At 42.7% G+C, this 15,712-nt stretch overlaps 1 protein-coding gene across 3 annotated transcripts in view; it reads right to left on the minus strand.

Annotated features, from left to right (window-relative positions):
- The window catches only part of LOC112262381 (F-box/WD repeat-containing protein 7), a 199,343-nt gene extending 184,429 nt beyond the window's left edge, over positions 1-14,914 (minus strand). For all 3 annotated transcript variants that reach the window (XM_042329682.1, XM_042329683.1, XM_042329681.1), the window contains exon 1: positions 14,491-14,914. The gene's annotated coding sequence lies outside the window, so the exon portion shown is untranslated. The remainder of the gene's footprint in view (positions 1-14,490) is intronic.
- Positions 14,915-15,712: the final 798 nt, after the last annotated feature.

Below are 15,712 nucleotides of genomic sequence, written 5' to 3' on the forward strand. Positions count from 1 at the left end.
GTGGCTGTAGAAGGCAAACGTATTAGAGTGCTGTGTTGGACAACAGTGTTTAGCCTGTGTGTCTGTCAGTGCAAAGGGGTGGCTGTATAGACAATGGCACGAGGTAATCTTCACAGAACAGGTTTGCGAGCAGCGCCGAGATAAGACAGACACAGCCAGCATAGCAACCCCCATTATGGGGAAACAGAAAGACACAGCACTACTCCTTCCAATGAGACTAACTGGCTTCACATCCCCCGGTTCCTCTCGAACAGAGTTAAAACGCTGCATGAGGTGACTGCCAGCCAGCCGAGGGGAACAGTCACTGTAGACAAACGGCTGGGGACACACACACGCCTTATTACCTGGGCTGTAGGCAGCTGGAAACAATGGAACACTAAATGTTGCCTGAAGGGGGAGGGAAACCGTTACTAAAGATGGGAAGAGCAGAGTTAGCAAAAGGGGGAAAGAACAGGTACGAGTCAGTCTTTCCCACTGGATGACAAAGACATACCTTAGACCTGGGGGGGGCTCAGTGGTACAGCATGTTATTCTTGAGCTCTGCAGAGCCTCCCTCTTTGAATTGCTGAGGCCACCGACTGCCAGCCAGAGGAAATAGGATTGGGGGTGAAAAAAGGCAGGGGTGACAAAGGGAGAGCATGGGTAGAACTACAAGGAAAACACTTAGGAAATTCTCACATCTATATAGAAATAGGATTGGGGGGGGGTGGAACGGATAAATTAAAAAATTTAAAACCCTAGGAAAGTGTCAAACACTAAATGTAATCATCCATCTCAATAACCTGCAATTTTTTTATTAATGGGAGCCTCACTAAGACCAGTGTGTTTGCAAATGGTGCCTTGAGGACAACTATTTAATCAACAAAAATATATTACAGCTATAAATACATGAGGTTAATACAAGTTATAATTGTCAATTGAAACAATTGCACACTTCTTACCAAAACATTGCATTCTAGCTATGCTGGACAGAGGTTCGCATTAACCTCCCCTCTTTGAAGAACTGAATGCTTCCCTAAGATAAGGAGTTCACTGCATGAAGTTGCGTTCTCCCACCAACGTAACATTCCATTGCAAAATGGGATGACACACGACTATGTTTGCTGTATCGGTCGAAAAAACCTGAGATGGTGTTGGCTTGCCCTGTCGTTCTGCGGGCTGGCTTTTTTTGTAGTGGAAAGGGGAGTAATCTGGAAAGCAGATGGTTGCCATGCGTTAGAGAAAGTCTGGCTGCTCTGAGGGAAGGCGCGAGCAGGGTGTTGGGGGGTATAGAGTAATATATTATTGAGAGAGAGAGGGGTACATAGTGATATTTATACTGACTTTGTCATCCTCTCTTCTCCACTCTATCCACTGCTGGACTGGACTCTCCCTAGAGGATTATCCTCCCTAATAGACCTTAAGGCACTTTGACTGAGCTGCCCATCTCTGCCAGCATAGCCTGCAAAACACACACACACACACACACACACACACACACATGGGCTAGGCCAGATATCGTCACTGCTGGTCGACCTGTTCGCAGGTCCTCAATAACATTGCAGCAGGGGGTAGCCACATAACGCTACATTGCAGCACAATACGGCTGCAGCATTGCAGTAGCGTATTAACTACGCAATGTCACTGACCCTGCCGTGTTACTGTGTGTTATATCACCCAGCAGGCTCGGCGGCCGGCTCGCCTTCACTAGGGCATAATTAAGTTACCCCTCCTTGAGACTACAGAAGAGAGAGTGTGTGTGTCCATAGTCAATGACTGTGAGAAGAGGCCTGCTGTGCCTCACACTGCGAAACATTCTCATCAGGTGAGATCCGACCAAGGCCTCTCCTGTCTCAGCTTAGAATTTTGATAAGCAGTAAATAATTCATGGTGCGCAGGGAGGGGAATGTGGGGCAGAGCACACATGATTTAAATAAATAAAAACTTTAGGTGTTCCAAATGGCACCCTATTCCCGATATAGTGCACTACTCTTGACAAAGGCCCACTGCACTATACACCCTTTGGAACGCAACAGACACGTAATTACAGGATCTCTGAAATTTCAGAGAATTTGAAATGGTGTCGGCATTCCTCTCCGTTTAAATTTTTCATGGTATGTTTCAAGATCTGTAATGTCGTTGTTTCGATGTTACATCACATCAATATGAGAGCTAGTCTAGACCTGTGTAGTAAGAGTGAGCGTTTCACATCATGTAAGATTTGGCTTTGTCCGTTAGTTTGTGGAAATTTGTGCAACTGAGCTTCAACAGTACAAAATAATACCGTTTGAACACCCAACAGTATTTCATAAGAGCAAAGACCCAAACAAAAAGCCTTCAAGTTCTGGACTTCAGGAGTTAATCATCAGAGCAAACCACGCTGTGGAGCTCGCTGTGAGGCCCAGGCTTCCTGCAGTGGAGGGTGGGAGGCCTGCTGTCTCTGACCAGGGCTTGTCAGGGAGGCCTCTCCATTCACAAAGACAGGCGTTTCTATGTGAACAGGCCCTCAGCTGGGGGGGGTCCTCCTTTCATGGGGATATCGTCCTGCTCCCTCAGCCTCAGAAAGAGGGGTGGTGGGGATTTCTTTTAAGGACAGGGGCTGGGGTGAGGAAGGGGGGGGAAGAGTGTAATTATGCACCACCAAGACAGTCACAGACACTGATAGCACCATGAGAGACATGAAGGGGCTGCCTGCTTCGCTTAAACAATCAGCGGTGCTCCAAGCTCAAGAGTGCTGGTCGGGAGGGAAGTGCACTTAGGAACAGAGAGACATCCCAGAGATCCACTGACAGGAAAGGAAGAGCATAGGGGGCATAGAAGGCACCACACCAGGATGAGCCTGGTCTGGGCGAGGTCTGTTCCCAATGATGAAAGGGCCAGCTTCCTGTCCGAAATATCACAGGAAGGGACATCCAGGCATAGAAATATAGTTACTAGAACAGACATTGTGTTCTACCCATTCGTGTTTCAGTCAAAGAAGGATCATGGCATAGAAATAAGTATTAGAACAGGATCAAGTGTACCCATGTGTTCTATCCCATCACATTGGCATGGTCTGGCGTTTCCTGTTCTTGTAATTCTATTTCTATGGGGATGGGGACAGTGCAGCTGTTTTGAGACAGACTGTGGACTGTGAAAATGTTCAATGCCAGAGAGAAGCGCAGAGAACAAAAAGAAAAACCTCAGCAGCACTGGCCGGCGAGAGGCAAGACAATGCCGTGGTTTCCCTTTCACCCCATTTCAGAGGTCCATTGAATTAGACTGCCAGCGCTCTTGTGGAGGTAATCCTTTTAGATAACTTTAAGAGAGGCAAAACAACGCTCAGACAGCGAAATGTGGGAATAGGAAAAAGAGATTTCTTTCTTTATAACGGGGTTGGTGGAAGGCGGGGGGTTTTCCATTCAACACATCTCAAACGTCGATGTCTAGCTAGCTACCACCGCCCTCTTCAAATATAGACCCACATTTTGGCTAAGTAGGATTTTCTTCAGCCCAAGTATTGCTCTCTTTCATTAGAAATAGAAGCTGAATGTGTCAACGAAGAACAATGAATAAATTATTTGGATTCACTTTGATGTTAGTGGGCCAATTCCAGATGCCTCTGCAATGGGCGGAAAATAAAATCTTTAAGGAATTTAAAGTTCTGGTAGGAGGCTCCATTTATACTGAACAAAAATATAAAACACAATATGTAAAATGTTGGTCACGTTTCATGAGCTGAAATGAAAGAACCCAGAAATGTTCCATACGCACAAAAATTTGTTTACATCCCTGTTCGTTGTGTATTTCTCCTTTGTCCAGATAATCCTTCCACCTGACAGCATGATCATTACACACCTTGTGCTGGGGACAATAAAAAGGCCACTAAAATGTGCAGTTTAATCACAAAACACAATGCCACAGATGTCTCAAGTTGAGGGAGCCGGCAATAGACATGCTGACTTCAGGAATGTCCACCAGAGCTGATGCCAGAGAATTTAATGTTAATTTCTCTACCATAAGCCGCCTCCTACCTCATTTTAGAGAATCGTTTTAACCAAGCCAGTCCCTCCACATCCGGCTTCTTTACCTGAGGCCAGCCACCTGGGCAGCTGAGGAGTATATCTGTCTGTAATAAAGCCCTTTTACGGGGAACTCATTCTGATTGGCTGGGCCTGGCTCGCCAATAGGAGCGCTTGGTTCCCTATTCTCTTCTCAGGCCCACCCATGGCTGCGTCCATGCCCAGTCGTGTGAAATCCATAAAATATTTCAATTGACTGATTCCCTTACATGAACTGTAACTCAGTAAAATCCTTGAAATTGTTGCATGATGCGTTTCTATTTTTGTTTTGTCATCTTATGAAATTATATTTGCCCTAAAATGCACAAGCCATTTTAACTGTAAAAATCATACTTTATCTACAAGTATGCCATCTCCTTATCAAACGGGGTTCACCACAGTGGTCAGAAAGAACCCGGCATGCTCTTCATAGAAAATTCCTTTAATAAATAAATAAAATGTACTGTTCTATCAGTTGTAATCATCCTGAGATGTATCTATCAGAATCGCCCCCTCCTCCCCCAGTCCCTTGACTCACTGTGTCCCATACATAGGCTAGTATTCAAAACAGAAGCCCACATCAAAGCACAGGCTGCCTTGCTAGGAGACTCCTCAGTGATCCCAGCCCCAGAGAGGCATGCATGGCAGGGCTCTGAATTATTTACATGGTCCTTCTCGCTCACCACCGCAGATAGGGAGCTGCATGAAGCCATTCACAATGGGACAGAGAAAAAAGGTCACCTGGGCCCTACTGTGGAACGGATGATGCTCCTGCTCCAACTTTCATGACGTCACGGTTTAAAAATGAGACGAGAAGAGGTGGAGGGGAGAAAATAACATTCCACCTTGATCCTGTAAAGTCTTAGGTCTGAGAGGATGTCATCGTGGCAGGCAGGGTCGCCTGGCTAAAGTTAAAAGAGGTAGCCTATTCCGTTTGTAGGAGGCGACTTTTCCAAGACACACAGGAGACCAGTCTACAGTATGAAGGACACACCAGGGTCGCCTCAGTCAGTTCAATGGTCGGCTTGGAGCAGTCATAAGAGCCAGCTGGTCTTCTTGATTAGCGAGACCCCTCTGACATACGTTTATCAGAAAGTCGGCTTTCAGAAAGTCTGCCTTCACTCGGAAATTGGAGTGAAGTAGTAAGACAAACTTTCTTTCCACTAGGCAAGCCCCCATGGTCTCAGTCACACATACATAAAACGACACCTGCACATCAAGAGAACAGAGATACACAGCTACACCCTTTGCCAAGCCCCCTTTCATCTCCCCGGTGTTGTGGCAACATCTACTTCAAAGCCAGGGCCGTGGATGAGAATGCTTTTAGCAGAGCCCAGGGGTCAGTATCCTACCGTCTGAAACAGCCATGGGTGACAGAGAATGTGGAGAAGCCATACTTCACAGTAAGACAAAACCATTAGAGCAAGACAACATTCTATAGGCCCCTGCTTCCAGCAAATGTTCTCTAACCCATAGTACCAGAAGGTCAGTCAGCACGAGACAAACCCATTAGACGTGTTTGCATTATAGAATGCTTTCTACAAGACTGCAGTCCAAGGCTGGATCTGTAACCTACTGAAACCAACCGGTTGTCCACACAAGCAAGAGAAACATTAGCTACATCCTCCATTTACAAAGATAAAATAAAAAAGGCAGGCCCATGAACATCTATGAAGATCCATGATGCATGAATGCTCTCTATCAAATGTTTTCACTGACCTTATTCTGGAAAGCTGTGAGTGGAGAAAATCCCTCAGTGTGAGAGGTAGGAAACTGAAAAATCGCCATTACAGCTCATAATCCAGTAGGAATATAGTTCTCGAAAGCCATGTGAAGTTCCTCAATAATTTTGGCAAACTACATTAATGCATAAACCCATCAACGCCACCCTTGACCTGAACCAAAGTCATTTGAGAACCTGAAGAACGCCATTGTGTGGCTAACACACAGGCCTAAATTAAATGTGAAGCGTCTTGTGACAATGGCCTCTCCCTCACTGAAGCCCCCCTCTAGCATTACCAGAAGAAAGGCCCTATAGTTTTGCCCAAGGAGGTTCCACTTCCACCCAACAGTTACAGCTTCATTGAGAGACAACCTTAAACAGCAAGGCACATTCTTTCCACCTGAATCTGCCAAATACATTACTCTGCAAACACTGCAGCTACCTCAAACTTAGATTGTATATCATATTTAACCTGTAGGAGCCAGACTCGTATCATAAAGGATTATATGAACCGTCAAACCACCACTGTTCTGCTGCCTGGTCCTCAGCCGTCAAAATAACTTTTCAATCCCTGCAAATTGTAGAGCTGCAGAGACAGCGACGGAGGGTTGAGCTCAGGAAAACAAGTAGGATCTTTGCTGTGGGCTCGAATGCAAACACTCTGTCACAGGGGTCAGGTCGATCTCAAGCTACCGTAGCCCGCAGCCCACCTATGAATAGCTCGCAAATAATTCTGAAAGTAAAATAAAATCTGGACATGTTCCACTGCAAAACAAATCTCACAAGTATCAGACACCGCAAGCTCCCAGCTACTATCTAATCACCACAACATTCTCACCCTTGGTTAGTCAAACCTAATACATTTTTGCCAATTAATTTCCAGCAATATTGTCCGTCTGTCTGGTGCGAGTTTGTCTATCACTCCATGTTTAGCCAGTTGATGTGATAACCGGCTTGTGGGTTGACAGAAATACTTTAACCAAAATCTTCAATTAAAACAGTAACTGAAAAGTAAGCTTACCTGGCAGAAGTATATCATGAGTGAGTATATCATTTCTATTAGGGATGCACAATATATTGGTGAACATATCGGAATCGGACGCTATTAGCTAAAAATGCCAACATCGATGTCACCCGGTGTCTAGTTTAACGCCGGTGTGCAAAACCGATGTCATGATGTGCATACCTAGATAACGTCATTACGTCATGTACCAACATCACATCAAACGGGCAACACAGCATTCGTAACCTAGCCCACAATGTCTGCTATGTGGATCGAGCAGTCAACAAGTCGAGCAGTCATTTGAAATAGCAAGAACATTTCAGAGAGACAACTCAAAAGGCGAAATCCACTAAAGCCAAGATAATGGAATGAATTGCCCTTGAAAAATCAAACGTTCTCTGTCGTAGGCGATGTTGGCTTTCGCCAACTGGTCGAGCACTAGTACACACTACCAAGTGTGCTATTTTTCAGATGTTGCCCTATCGGAGTTACACTAATAGCGTCGATGCTATTAGCTTCATGACATGCATACGATGGAAAGCTGTTTGGGTCTTGCGTATCAAAAAAGATCGTAGCACTGTCAAAGCTGTACAAAAGTCTGCAAACAAGGAAACACCGGCCACAAACGAACGATGTGCTTACAATACCGCGTTGGTAATAAAGCATAATTTGTTTGACCGCAACTTCTGGGGTAGCTAACCAGCACCAATACACCAGCCGGAAAACAATGACCAGTAGAAACTGCTGTCATTTTCATTATTCTTAGCAATGATTTCTGAATCCTTGTGAGTAAGTATTAACTAGGTAGCCACTTGTTCGCCTATTGAAATTGAACTTCAGATAATGAAAATAAATAGCTAGCCAGCTACTTAACTCCTTGGCGCACCCATCCAGTTAGCGGGATCATTTGCGTCAACCGCTGAATTGCAGAGCGCCAAATTCAAATTAAATTACTAAAAATATTTAATTTTCATGAAATCACAAGTGCAATATAGCAAAACACAGTGTAGCTTGTTGTTAATCCACCTGGCGTGTCAGATTTCAAAAAAGCTTTACAGCAAAAGCTGTCCAAGCGTTTATGTTAGGACATCTCTCTCAGCAGACAAAACATTACAAACAGCTAGCAGCAAAGTAGACACCTCACGAAAGTCAGAAAATATATAAAATGAATCGCTTACCTTTGATGATCTTCGGTTGTTTGCACTCACGAGACTCCCAGTTACACAATAAATGTTCCTTTTGTTCGATAAAGATTATTTTTAAATCCAAAAACCTCCATTTGGTTGGCGCGTTTTGTTCAGAAATCCACAGGCTCGTGCAGACGAAAATTACAAATAGTATCCGTAAAGTTCGTAGAAACATGTCAAAGTTTTTTTAATAATCAATCCTCAGGTTGTTTTTACAAAAAAATAAATCGATAATATATCAACCAGACCGTAGCTTTTTCAATAGGAGAGAGAAAATGTCTGCTCCAAGCTGTTGCACATGCAAAACTCTGCTGGCACCCAGCCATCCACTGATGTGATCGTTCTCGCTAATTTTTCAGAATAAAAGCCTGAAACTATGTCTAAAGACTGTTCACACCATGTGGAAGCCATAGGGAAAGGAATCTGGTTGATATCCCTTTAAATGGAGGGAAGGCATGCAATGGAACAGGAAGATTTGTTTCTCTTAGGCACTTCCTGGTTGGATTTTCCTCAGGTTTTCGCCTGCAATATCAGTTCTGTTATACTCACAGACGATATTTTGGCTGTTTTGGGAACTTGAGTGTTTTCTATCCTAATCTAACAATTATATGCATATTATAGATTCTGGGCCTGAGAAATAGGCAGTTTCATTTGGATACATTTTTCATCCAAACATCAAAATAATGCCCCCTACACTCAACAGGGTAACCCTGTTGCCCAAAGCTAACGTTATAAGCAGCCAGCTAGCTTCAACTGCTGTGAAGCTAGCCACAATAAGGATGAGCCACAAGTGGAATTTGCGTTTTGCCTTCAAATTAAAAGCAAGTAATTGACAGTGAAAAATCATAGAATTATGCCATACTTTTAGTTTGAAGGCTAACCAACGTCCACTGTTGTGGCTATCTTCAAATAGATGGATCCAACCATTAATCAAATAAGAACAGTATAATAAATTAGGGTTATTTTAGATGACACCTAGCTTTTTACAGTTGAAGTTGGAAGTTTTCACCTCAGCCAAATACATTAAACTCAGTTTTTCACAGTTTTTGACATTTAATCCTAGTAAAAAGTCAGTTAGGATCACCACTTTATTTTAAGAATGTGAAATGTCAGAATAAAAGTAGAGTGATGTCCTTTAGCTTTTATTTCGTTCATCACATTCCCAGTGGGTCAGAAGTTTACATACACTCAATTAGTATTTGGTAGTATTGCCTTCAAATTTTTTAACTTGGGTCAAACATTCTGGGTAGCCTTCCACAAGCTTCCCACAATACGTTGGGTGAATTTTGGCCCATTCCTCCTGACAGAGCTGGTGTAACCGAGTCAGGTTTGTAGGCCTCCTTGCTTGCACACGCCTTTTCAGTTCTGCTCACACATTTTCTATAGAATTGAGGTCAGGGCTTTGTGATGGCCACTCCAATACCTTGACTTTGTTGTCCTTAAGCCATTTTGCCACAACTTTAGAAGTATGCTTGGGGTCATTGTCCATTTGGAAGACCCATTTGATGCCAAGCTTTAACTTCCTGACTGATGTCTTGAGAGAATGTGTCAATATACCCACATAATTTTCCTGCCACATGATGCCATTTATTTTGTGAAGTGCACTAGTACCTCCTGCAGCAAAGCACCCCCACAACATTATGCTGCCACCCTCGTGCGTCACGGTTGGGATGGTGTTCTTCGGCTTGCAAGCTTCCCCCTTTTTCTTCCAAACATAATAATGGTCATTATGGCCAAACAGTTCTATTTTTGTTTCATCAGACCAGAGGACATTTCGCCCAAAAGTAGAATCTTTGTCCCCATGTGCAGTTGCAAACCATATTCTGGCTTTTTTTTTTAATGGCGGTTTTGGAGCAATGGCTTCTTCCTTGCTGAGCGGCCTTTCAGGTTCTGTGGATATAGATACTTTTGTACCCGTTTCCTCCAGCATCTTCACAAGGTCCTTTCCTGTTGTTCCGGGATTGATTTGCACTTTCCACAACAAAGTACGTTCATCTCTAGGAGACAGAACGAGTCTCCTTCCTGAGCGGTATGATGGCTGCATGGTCCCATGGTGTTTATACTTGTGTACTATTGTTTGTACAGATGAACGTGGTACCTTCAGGTGTTTGTAAATTTTCTGAGGTCTTGGCTGATTTCTTTTGATTTTCCCATGATGTCAAGCAAAGAGGCACTGAGTTTGAAGGTAGGCCTTGAAATACATCCACAGGTACACCTCGAATTGACTCAAATGATGTCAATAAGCCTATCAGAAACTTTAAGAACAAATTCTTATTTACAATGACGGCCTACCCCGACGAAACCAGGATGACGCTGGGCCAATTGTGCGCCGCCCTATGGGACTTCCAATCATGGCCGGATGTGATACAGCCTGGATTCGAACCAGGGACTGTAGTGACGCCTCTTGCACGGAGCTGCAGTGTCTTAGAACACTGGGTCCATGTGTGTGTGTTAACTACACTAGAAAGCTTTTAAAAAGGCAGCTAAAATTTTGACTAATGGTCATCAGTATCGTTCTTTTGGCAAGGAAAATATCGGATATCGGCCAAAAATGTAATATCGGTGCATCACTCACTTGTATCTATTGTTTGCAAACTTCATCATGAAATGAACAGCAGCAATACAAAACCATCACATTAGAGAGTACATTTCTCACACACTAGATGTGTAATTAAAGGGGAATTGCATTCAAATCAAAATGTGTTCATTGTCCTCCAGAAAACTGAGAAAATAGAATTTGGGAAAATAAAAAGAGCATTTATTTTTTTGCTTTACCCAAGAAGGTTCCACTTCCAACCAACATTTACAGATTCATTTTGAGACAAACTTAAATCAGCAAGGCACCTTCTTTGTACATGAAAAAAAAAACATTTTTAGAAGTAACCATTACAGTAGTATGTATACTACCATTCAAAGGTTAGGGGCCACCTAGAAATGTTCTTGTTTTTGGAAGAAAAGCACATTTTTGTCCCTTAAAATAAAATAAAATTTATCAGAAATACAGTGCAGACATTGTTAATGACTATTGTAGCTGGAAACAGCTGATTTTATGAAATATCTACATAGTTGCTGATAATGGGCCTATCACTCCTGTGTTCCAGCACATTGTGTTAGCTAATCAAAGTTTATCATTTAAAAAAAGCTAATTGATCATTAGAAAACCCTTTTGCAATTATATTAGCACAGCTGAAAACTGTTGTCCGGATTAAAGAAGGAATAAAACTGTCCTTCTTTAGACTAGTTGAGTATCTGGAGCATCAGCATTTGTGGGTTCGATTATAGGCTCAAAATGGCTAGAAACAAATTGTTCTGAGAAATGAAGCCTATTCCATTCTAGGTTGAGAAACAGACGCCTCACAAGTCCTCAACTGGCAGCTTCATTATATAGTACCCGCGAACACCAGTCTCAACGTCAACAGTGAAGAGGCGACTCCGGGATGCTGTCCTTTTAGGCAGAGTTCCTCTGTCCAGCGTCTGTTCTTTTGCCCATCTTAAATTTTTATTGGCTAGTCTGAGATATGTTTTTTTTCTTTGCAACTCTGTCTAGAAGGCCAACATCCCAGAGTCACCTCTTCACTGTTGACGTTGAGACTGTTTTTTTGCAGGTACTATTTAAAATGATGATAAACTTGGATTAGCTAACACAACATGCCGTTGGAACACAGGAGTGATGGTTGCTGATAGTGGGCCTCTGTACACCTATGCACTTATTCCATTAAAAATCAGCCGTTTCCAGCTACAATAGTCATTTAAAACATTAACAATGTCTACACTGTATTTCTGATCAATTTGAAGTTATTTTAATGGACAAAAATGTGCTTTTCTTTAAAAAACAAGGACATTTCTAAGTGACCCCAACGGTAGTGTATATTGACACTAAGAACTAGAGGAAGGGGAGAGAAGAATAATGTGCCTATTTAAAAAGATACATATTTTTGTTGTGTAGCTCTCGTGCTAATAAAGGTTGGAGACCCCTGCTCTTTTACAACTCCCATAAAAAGGAGACTTATATAGCCTATATTCATGACCTAATATTAATGCTATAGACTAAAGAAAAAAACACCTGACGAGGTTAACCTCGCAAAGCAATCACACAGGCATTGAAGTGAGTAAGAGCCAGGCTATACATTACATGACTAGTGTGTATAAGATGTTGGTTAATCTGTTATTGAGTAGCGACAGGCAGTATCACCTTGGTAATTCCAAGCACAAACTGTACTGAGAATCGTGTGTGTACATGTGTTGATGCTGTGAGAGCAGCAGCAATGATTTTGTTATCTGTTATTTGCATGGCTGTAAGAGCATGATGCAAACCCTCTTGGATAAATCACCACTCGACACCAAAGGGTATTAAATGAGTGGACAATTTAATAACCAGGCCCGTAGGCTTAGAGTTTCAGAGACCCTCAAAGAAACATCCAGACAGTCCACATTAACAATTTGGATTAATGAACATGAATGTGTTCCATCACTCATCTCTTACCAACATTTCTCCATCACCACCACAATCAGTGTGAAAAAAGCTGTTATTCAGAGAGAAAAAAAACCTTTGGTTGTCCCACTTCCCAGCTTTCATTAGAGAGAAGAGTACTGCATTGTTTTATATATGTCTTGGAGTCCTTAAGGGCTTTCTCTCTCCCTCCCTCCTTCCTTTCTGTTAGTCTGTGGAGGGCCTGAGCTCCGAGGAGTTATTGAGGACTCACTGTGCAGGGAGAGAGCAGAGGCTCAAAGCCTTATGAAGACAGAGGGACTGAGGGAGAAAGAGCAAGAGGAGAGCACAGAGGGAGTGTTAAAAGAAATGAATTAGTTGAGCAGGAAAATAAAAGGGTTTCCTTCATCTTACGTTCCTACGTTTAAGTTAACTTTATTTTGTCTTGTGCAGGGGACAACACAAAAAGGGACCACACTGAACTGTCAAGATTGCATGAGAACCCTCAGCACCAAGTCTTGAGAAGAAAGAAACTGTCTGTAGAGACTAGCAGTATGTACCTGCCTACAGGACAGTGCATTGTTATAGGCATACACCTTTATTTTGAGGAACTATAGGTAGCTATTCATGGGGCCCAGATTTGTTAGGGGAGAAACGCAGCTGAAAAGACTATACAACTGGTTGTTAGAGAGGAGTCATCCGGTACATTCCATAAGGAAAATGGCACATACAGGAAGGGCAATAATACATTTGACAATAGCGATTACATAAGAAGAAAATGCAGGTATTGCCGACATGACACCCTATAGTCTTTCATAAGAGTAGACACCAAGTTTTGAAATGCACCGTTTACTTTACTTGAGTCACTGTGGCAACTCAGTCAAGTATGACAGTTAGTGATACTGGGAAGGTAACAGTAGTTACCTCAAAACCGCACATCAAACCTAACCATCTCTCGCTCCCCATCATTGTAAATGGACCGTGCACACTTTGGCTAGTTTTTGTAACTATTCCGGTGTGATATCTAGGCTAGTTTGATACGTTTGCAACGTTACCCATACATAAAATCTTAAAGTGACAACAATATTATTTCAGTCAATTTAAAAACACATAACTAGCCAATATGAGAACTCACTGTGCTTGGACGTTTTGCCTAGGTGTACAGATATTGCTGTATTAGCTAGATGTATAGTTAGCAGGTGTTTGTTTTTATGCATGGTTTTTATGAAATGGTACATTTACAAAGAAAGAGTTGCATTTGTTATCCTCGCTTGATAATCTCGAATTTCTACATTCTCTGACTGATGCCATAGCCAGGAGCATTGTGCTCGGATCACACTGGCGCTGTTCCTCGCGACTAGTAAAATGCACTCCAACACGTTAACCTTGCTTCACCAAACTTACGAAAAAACACAAAGAAAAATCAAATGTGATAAAGTACAATCCGATAAACGTTAGCTAGCGATGGTATCGAACTCGAAAGTAAGCTCTTACAAACTAAACGTTATTGTGCTTGCATGCTGTGTTGTAGCGAGTAAGTCAGGATGTTATGCTATCAGAAATTGGATGATTAGCATTAGCATAACAAAAGGAGACTGGCTTAGCGTGCGGTGCAATCTAGCTGGAAAGCTAACTCACTCTCCAACGAATCACTGAAATTATAAGCCAACACTAACGTTAGCATTCTCCCGAAACAAAACAAGCAAAATAAACAACATAAGACTTGTTTTTCGTGCAATGAAAGTGTCTTGTCAGCCAGCAAGATAGCTAGCTAGTGCTAGTTAAAGTCCAGCAGTTGGTTGGTAGCTAGCTACTAATGTTAGCCGATATGGACTACATTAGCTAGCCCCATTAGCTAGGTCAAGGTGGTCATGTTATTAATAACAAATGTATCCGTTTCGTTGTCTAAAAACACAGATTAACACACTTAATTCGTTCTCAATGTATATGCAAAGCTGATGTTTACAAATAGCTTCATTTAGTGAGAAACACTTGCAGCTGGCTAGCAAGGAATTGCTAGCTATCTCGCTAAAGTTAGATAAACATTCCGCCGCTGACTGTCTGGCCCAGCGCTCTATTGTAACGATTTCTACGCCGGGACCGTCCACCCGTTTCCTTGTACCTCTTACCTCCGAAATTATCAGAGTAGAACACAGCAAAATGGACTCCGGCTCCTCTTGATGTGTCCAGGAAAACGGAGCGCTCCTCTTCAGGATACAGCTCACGTCGATGGCCCTTTTTGCCGCTGGGGTCTCCCTCCGCTTCGTATTTTCTCAGCAGTAGCTAGCTAGGCAACCTTCCCAGTTAGCCAACTGGCTAACCTCGGATTCCACTCTCAATACTTTCGTTCCTGCTTAGATATGATGCCAAATTATAATACATTTCAATTCGTCCAACAGTTCGGGTCACCCACAGACAAAAAAAAATCCACTTGGGGATGGTGTATGGTCCGTGTCCAACCAGCATTGAAGGGGAATTAGCTGAAAATTAGACAGAGTTTATCCGCTTGATGCTCTCCGCTACCTCAAGCGATTGTGCTCTCGGTTCTCCGTTCACTGACTAGTAGAGAGTTGGTAGTCGCAGGATGATGACGACGCCAAAAACATTGTTTTTTAGAACGACGCAAACATGTTACGTCCGAAATAGTTGCTTGAACCTGTACTGTTTAGGGTAGTTATTATAATGAATATGATTGTTTTCACATAATTGGTCCAGTCTATTGGCTACTGTTTCTTATATTTCATACAAAATGTGTGTGTGTGTGTGTGTGTGTGTGTGTGTGTGTGTGTGTGTGTGTGTGTGTGTGTGTGTGTGTGTGTGTGTGTGTGTGTGTGTGTGTGTGTGTGTGTGTGTGTGTGTGTGTGTGTGTGTGTGTGTGTGTGTGTGTGTGAGTGATTGTGCTCTTTATGTTTGTGTCTTTTATTATTTTGTATTGTTGTTGCATTTTTTGGGATGATGTATACCATGTGTATCCAGTACATATGACTAATACAACTTGAAACTTGAAATGCATCTGTGTGAAAAACCCAGGAGATTCATACCAACCAATTTGAGTATAACGCTATTTCCTGGACCAGTGTCTAGCACAGCGCTGAAGCGAAGCGGCTGTGTGCCCGGTATTGTTTTGCTTTGTTTTACGGTCATTTCCATGTCCTGTATCTTAATCTGCCAGGGGGAGCTAGTCTGAAGGCCTGAGATATCACTAAGCGCCAAAGAATGTGATTCTGAGGAGCATGGAATTGACACTGGCACTGAGCCAACGAAAGCTGAAAAATATGTCTCAGAGTGCGAGTGAGTGAGGGAGAGCTTTTCCAGGCCAGGCAGACACAAATAAACTAAGAGCCTCTGTGG

The sequence above is a fragment of the Oncorhynchus tshawytscha genome, linkage group LG11 (genome assembly GCF_018296145.1).
Source record: "Oncorhynchus tshawytscha isolate Ot180627B linkage group LG11, Otsh_v2.0, whole genome shotgun sequence".
In the NCBI taxonomy this organism is placed as follows: Eukaryota; Metazoa; Chordata; class Actinopteri; order Salmoniformes; family Salmonidae; genus Oncorhynchus; species Oncorhynchus tshawytscha.